The following is a 7990-nucleotide window of genomic DNA, read 5'->3' on the forward strand; positions in this document are numbered from 1 at the left end:
TATTAGTTAAAACACCAATTATTTGATAGAAAATTAATTTAATTTGTTAAAAAGTAAACTTTGGGTTGAAAATTGATATATTTTGTTAATTGGATTTTTTTCCTAAAATTAAAAGAAAACTGCAAAATAAAAAAATTTTCCTTAAAATCTTCCAGATTCTTTTATTTTTAATTTTTAAAATGTTTTCAAATACTCACTTAAAATTTATTTTGTCAAAATGCAAAATCATTTTCAATGTTCTTAGCAATCACAACAATTTTTGTTATTCTTTTTAACTACTGTAAAATTTTCAAAAAGCTTTTCTTAAGCTGCAAAAGTCTAAATCGTGTTTCAAATTATTTGAAATAATTTCAAGTTTTAAATTAATTCTGAATCTTTTTTTAAATTAAAATTGTAGCGTTTATACTTAAAATTTAGCTCATTACAAGTTTAACCATTCAAGGCTTTCTATTTCGAACCATTCTGTTCAAATTTGTATTGTTTTTAACAGTTGTTCGTAATGGATTGTTTTAAATGAACGGTCAAATATTGCGGATAATTTTCGAAATTTCCTTTTTTTAATTAAAAAATTTCAAATTGAGTGGGTTGAAAATAAAAATCTTTTATAATGAAATAATATTTCAAGTCATAATCGAAAACAAATTAATTAATTTTCTAACAAATAATTGGTGTTTTAACTAATACAATTTACAGGATACAGTTTAACCAAAAATAGAATAGTTCAATTTCCAGATAAAAGCTGTGATAAAAAATTGAATTGATCAAGGAATAAAAAACGAATTTTCAACAGAATTGTTAAATTTTCAAGGGAAAAGGTGAATTTTTGACCAAGAAAATTAATGATCTACAAAAAAGACAAGTTTTAAACAAAATACAGGAATTTTAAGCGAAATTATTTAATTTTAAAGTCAAAAAGACGAATTATCTACAAAAATTGAATTTCTTAGACGCAAATATGAGGTTTCAATCAAAGAGTTAAACTTTCAACCAAATAGTTAAATTTTCAACCATAATTATAAAACCTTGTCAAAAAAAACGTATTTTTTTACAAAGTAGTTCAACTCTTAGTGAAATAATCGGCTTTTAAACCCAAGAACATGTACAGTTCATATTTCAAGCAAACAATTGCATTTTTGACCAAAAATGATACATTTTCAACCAAAAAGATAAAATTTCTACTAAAAAAGGTCAATTTAATTTTAATAAATTTTTTTATTTTAAAGTCAAGAAGAGTATTATTTACAATAAAAGCTGAATTTTTAAACTAATTTAAAGAAAAATAGATGAATTTTAAACTATAATTATTAATCCTTAATAAGGAAAAATTAATTTTTTTACTAAGTAGTTCAACTTTAAGTGAATAATCGAATTTTCCACCCAAAAATTATGATTTTAATTTTTAACAATATAGTTGCATTTACAACAAAACGACTTTGCAACCAAAAAATATTTACAGTTGATAATTCAACCGAAAAATGTAATTTTTAATCAAAAAGTTTAAATTTTCCATTTAACAATTTCATTTCTACAAAGAAAGACGAATTGTAAACAAAATACATGATTTTTTAATCAAAAATGGTATAGATTAATTGTCAGTTTCAAACATATATTTTCAGCGAAAGAGATGAACCTCCAAATAAAAGAAATAAAAATTTTAACAAAGCAGTTGAATTTTTGATAGAAAAGAGGACTTATTTATAAAATAATTAATTATTATCGCGCTGTGAGTAAAAATCTGACATAAAGTGGAAAATTTCAACAAAAAAAACCACAACTATATAGCATTACTATGTAATCAAATAGTTATAAGCAAAAATCATATTTAAAACAATTATTTCTTTTAAATTTCAATAATTATTATCACACTTTAAGTGTAAAATAGATGAAGAGTTTGAAAATTCAGGAACGATCGCAACTTTCTGACCCTGTCGAAGAGATTATTATTGAAGTTATAAAGTTAAATTTTCTACAAGAAAGTTCACTTTATACCAAGGGGGATAACTTTACTGGCATGAAATATGAATTTTTAATCCCCCCAAAAAAAATTTCAATAAAAAATATTAATTTTCTACCACCTAGTTGAATTGTTAACTTTTGAAGGAAAACCTTTTCAACCAAATATTAAATAGTTAAAGAAAAATTAATCTTTAGCAAAAAAAATTTTTCAAGAAAATATATAAATTCGCAACCAAAGAGCTGAATCTTAAAAATAGAATAAATTTTTCACTAAATAGAATAATTTCGAAAAAGTCGATTCTTTAACAAAATACATGTATTTTTTACAAAATCAGTTGAATTTTTAACCCGAAAATTTAAATTGATGAAAAAAAACTTATTTTACAATGAAATAGTTGAATTGGAACTAAAATTATGAATCTTCAGAAAAAAAACAAGATTTTACCTTTCAACCAGATAGTTGAATTTTATTTAACCAAAAAGGATGAATTTTCAAAGAAAACTGGAAGCTCATAGCGTGCTACGCGTGCGACTCATTACTTTTCTTGTAATTATTTTATTTGAAAATCAAATTCAATAAAATACCACAATAATCATTTTTACTTTAATAACTTCTATTTGTACACGGCTTCGCAAGGATACCCTCTCACGTTGAAGAATAAATTATTGTGTAACACTAAACATTTTCAAGGAAGCTTGGAAAAAAACATCTAAAATGTCGGCGCATACAAATTTCCATAGAAATACATAGTAAATGATGTGGACTCGAGAAGAGTCAAAATGTCAAGCTATTTCAAGCGCATCTAGCTCTTGGATGGATGACCATCTATGACGTATGACGGGGTTGTATACTCAAATTTTGAAAAGCCGGCTTAACTCGGGAGGTGATATTCTGCAGTTTTCCTCTCATCTAACCAAATCACCTGATTGAATAAACTCGTATGTAACCTAATTGTAACTAAACTGTACTAAAATTCATAGAGTGATTTTCGGCCCACCTCACTAAAAACAACCTGCCCCTATTCGTTGAAAATAGACAAATTATAAATTTTTTTATGAAAGTTCCTTAAACAATTAATAATTCCGGTAAATTTAACAAATGACTTAGAAAAGTGTCATCGCAAAGAAAATCTTAGTTAACTTCGTAAATAAATTGTGTTCATCAATTGAATAATATCCCAACTTCCCATATGTTTATGAAAATTCTTTAAATGATTATTGATTATTATAACTTTACAAACTAACGTAGAAAATGTTCATCGAAAGACATTCTTACCTAATGCTCTAAACAAATTATTCCCCTTCCTTGAAAAATATTCATGCTATAATTATTTTTATTCACATTTTTTAAATAATTAATAATTGTAAATTTCCAAAGCATCAGAGAAAAAATCTTTGGAAAGATATTCTTAGTTAATTATGTTAAAAAATGAAGCCTACTTGTAAAAAGGAAACCAAACTCTTAATTTTTCAATGGAAATTCTGTCTATAATTAATAGTTCTTGTAAATTTACAAAGCAACATAGAAAAGAGACATCGGATAGACATTCTTAGTTAACTCCGTTAACAAATTGACTCGTAGGATAAAGGCCAAACTTTTAATTTTATAATTAAAACTGTTTAAATAATTAATAATTCTTGTACATTTGCAAAACAACATAGAAAAGAATCATCGGATAGACATTCTTAGTTGACTCTATAAACAAATTGAATCGTAGGATAAAGGCCAAGCTTTTAATTTTTTAATTACAATTGTTTAAATACTTAATAATTCTTGTTAATTTGCAAAACAACATCAAAAAGAGTCATCGGATAGACATTCTTAGATGACTCCGTAAACAAATTTAATTGTAGGAAAAAGGTCAGACTTTTAATTTTTTAAATTAAAATTATTTCCTGAAAAAAAAAGATCCTACTCCACCTTCACTCCATTGGGAAACGAACCACAAAACTTCTGATTTCCGGTCAGGTACTTTTCCAATTAAGCTATTAGAGGGATCAGAATAGGAACTCTTAATTCAAGAACATAACGCCAATTTTAGCTAGGTGTTAATGGTACAAGAAATTATTAAAAAAATTTTATTTTATCTGCTATATCATCAGAGATTGTACCTTACCAACAGTAGATCAACTTTCCAAACCATGAAGGCAGAAAATCCACACAATATCGATCAAGTTAAGAATCTTCAATAACAGAAAATACTTAACGTCTTAATAATCCAAAAAAGGAAAATATCATGTTTTCAATTTTATTGGCGTAATTTAATTTATATGATACATACAAATTTTATTCTATTAGGATGATATTTTTTGCAATTTCCATTTAGCTAAGGTTCAATTTTGACGAAAAAACTTGAAAATAAGTTGCAATATTGATTTTCATGTTGTCAGAAGAATATTTTAAATAAAGTACACTCTTTTTCCCTGAATATGGTGTCAAAAAAACAATAAAGTTATTATTTGGAAATTTATCTAGCGATAAAAAGATGTTTTGTATACTTCAATAGTAAGAAACATAAACACGATGCATATAACTTCGAAAAGAAGATATTTTTATTTTTCTTGGACCGCAATAACTTATATTTTTCGGATAATTATTATCTTGTACATCTTAAAGAAAACGAACCAAATTACATGTGAATTTGATTACAAAAATATTAAAGAGCTGGTCGCTTATGTTTTGAGCGTTGAAAAAATTAACATCATTTTGGATTTTAGTAAAGTTAATTATTTATGATTGTTTAAAAATATACATAGGTAAAGAGTTTTTCTAGTACGCGCACAATTTGAATTGTGAAAATAAAAATAATGTTGCTCATGCAAAACTCTTTTAAATGTATTTTGGTCTAACTAAGCTGAAAGAAAAGTTTATAGTGGTATAGGAAAATATAAAATTAGTCAGGGAAAAGATAGGGAATTTTGAAATTTTATTTTTTTAGCAGCCCTAATCAAATATAAGCTTGTTAACAAGAAAGGAAAGTTTTGGTAACAGAAATGCAAACTAAAAGAAAGGACCTGTAAAAAGGACGAAAACTTATTGACGAAAATTCGCTAAAGAAAATTTGGTATGCCTAAACAATAAAAATTGTAAATACAGCATATTCTTTGAATATAGAGGTGTGTAAATTAGGATGAACCAATTTTTTTTTCTTGAATTTCATGGCATATCGCCCGGAAATTTTTTCGAATCCAAGCAAAAAATGAATCTATTTTTTTAAACATCCTTATTTAGATGTTTCTCAACCCCCATGAAGTTTAAAACAAGTTATATATCAAAGAAGGATGTTTTTTGCAAATTTTTCCAAATAATACCCTCATAAGTCTGCTTTCTGAGGTCCCAAAAAACCCCAATAGTGAGAAAATGGGTTTTCCGAGTTCTTGGTCCTAATTATTATTCCTTTTTTTGTAAATTGTTTCCCATACGTGAAATAGCATTTTATACTGATCATTAGATGTTCATGTAACTTGCTTGAAAAATTCATTATTATTATTATTATTATTATTATAACTAATTTTATGTTAGAGTAGATATAGAAAGTTGCGGGTTTTCCAACAAATTTCCAATTTTTGCCTAATTTGTAATTAAAGCGAGTTAAATAATCAATGAAAGTAAACCTAATTAACTGTCCAAAGAAGAATCAGTTTAAAATTGTATTTTGCTTTTTTAGGTGATTTTTTTGCTATTTTTCAATGTCTAAACAAAATTAATTTAAAGTAAAGAGCTATCTTAAACAAGAGAAAAAATCAAAGAATAAGATAATTAGGAGCAGGTGGGAGGACTCGATCTATCTATCTAATGACTTGCAAAATTTTTGTTTTAAACTGAAACAAGAAGTTTGCTGCAAAGCGTATAAGAAAAAATTAGTAATCGAACATATTTTGATTTCAGCTCCTCCCAAGCCCTTCCACCAAAATATATTCATGGAAAAGAAAGAGATTGTTTAAAATATGTTTCTCTCTAATGCTCGTTTATTATTTTTTAATAACCAAACAAATAAAATAAAAAGTAAGCATTTCGAAAAAAGCGCAAGTTTCTGGCTCTGATTTAGAGAAGACAGTTATAAAAAATAATAAATTATTCAGGCAACTATTTCTATTAACTTGCATTATTGATCACCTTACTGAGTAAAACGTGTGCAAACAGTAAAAAATTTCAGAAGAAAACCTTGACTATCTGGCATTAATATAGACGGAGTTAGTTATCCACAATAATAATTTGTTTAAAGAATTATTTTTAATCAACTAAAATAACTATTAAGTCACTCGAAGTGAAAAATAGAAAAATAGTTATAAATTTTAGAAGAAGCCAGGACTAATAAGTAGATTTGATAAGAATCAAATCAATCCTTTCTTCGACCGTCAATGTAAATATGAGTAAGACTTTTTTGTAGGTCTTACGGTCTTCGTTAATTAAAAGAATAAATAGATAGAAGATTATAAACAAGCAAATGGTTCTCCTGTGGGTTAACTATTGTCTTTTACAGATTCGAATTTGGTTTTAGAAGATGTGGAAACAATAGCTTTGAAAAAATTTAATTTTAAACCTATTTTATACACGTGAACGTGTGCAGCAGAACGTATATATGTATATAAAAAGCATAATAAATAATACAACTTAAAAACAGTGTGAGTTGATATTTTTTTCTTCTTTGGCATTCTGATAATGTAGAAAACGTTCCTTAAAAACTACCCCTAAGACGTACTCACCTAACCCTCGTGATCAAAAACATTTTGAAAATTTGAAAACCACCTTGAACAATGTAACATTGATTTAGAAATTCATATTAATTACAGGACTCTTGAAAATTTCCCTCTCATTATAATTTCCCCAAAAATAACGTGCATAATAACGTGCATAACATACAACTTAGAAAACACTGTCAGTTGATTTTTTTGTGCACTTTTTTCGCTCTCCGATAATATACAATACTTTCCCCGAAAACTACACCTTAGTCTTACACACATACCCCTTGTGATTAAAATGGTTTTAAAAGTGGGAAAACTACTTTTAACAACGTAAACATGATGTAGGGCTCCAAATTAATTAGATGACACTTGAAACTTTCCCCCTCGTTATCATTTTCCCCCAAAAATAACCTTTCACGTGAATGTATGCAGCGGAACATATATTTGTATGAAAAAGCATAACAAATAATACAACTTAAATAATAGTGTTATTTGATAATTATTCGCTCTTTTTTGCTTTCCTATAATATACAATACTTTCCTCAAAAATTACCCCTAAGACGTGTCTGATTTTCCAACTTTTAAAACGTATTTGATCACTATGGGTAGGCGTGTATGACTTAGGGGTGCTGCTATGTTCTGCTGCACACGTTCACGTGGAATGGTACTTTTTGGGAAAATTATAATGAGAGGGAAATTTTTCAGTGTCATGTAATTCATTTGGAGTTTTAAATCATTTGTACATTTTTCAAGATGGTTTTTCAACTTTTAAAAGGTTTTTGCTCACGATGGATAGCTATGTATGACTTAGGGGTAGTTTTTCGGGAACGTATTATATATTTTCGGAGAGCAACAAAATATCAACTAACAGTGTTTCCTAAGTTTTATTATTTTTTATGCTTTTTTTATACATACATATGCCCCGCTGCACACATTGACGTGAAAGGGTAGTTTTTTGGGGACATTATGATTGGGGGGGAATTTTCAAGTGTCATGTAATTAATTGGGATTTCTAAATTTCTAAATTTCTAAATTCAAGGTGGTTTTCAAATTTTTAAAACGGTTATTGATCACGAGTGATAGGTGTTTTTGACTTACGGGTAGTTTTTGGGGACCGTATTATATATCATCGGAGAGAAAAAAAGAAGTAAAAAAAATCAACTAACAGTGTTTTCTAAGTTGTATTATTTTTCATGCTCTTATATATATTCGTTCGGTTCGGTTTTGATTCCTCTAGAATCAAACTGAAGGGCCTATGACAAAGCCACCGGACGCGTCCTCGGGTTGCGGATAGAGGGTCCCTGTACCAAGGGTTTCTGCTGAATATGGTTACAAAAATAAATAGGCA

This window comes from Belonocnema kinseyi, chromosome 9 (genome assembly GCF_010883055.1).
Source record: "Belonocnema kinseyi isolate 2016_QV_RU_SX_M_011 chromosome 9, B_treatae_v1, whole genome shotgun sequence".
In the NCBI taxonomy this organism is placed as follows: Eukaryota; Metazoa; Arthropoda; class Insecta; order Hymenoptera; family Cynipidae; genus Belonocnema; species Belonocnema kinseyi.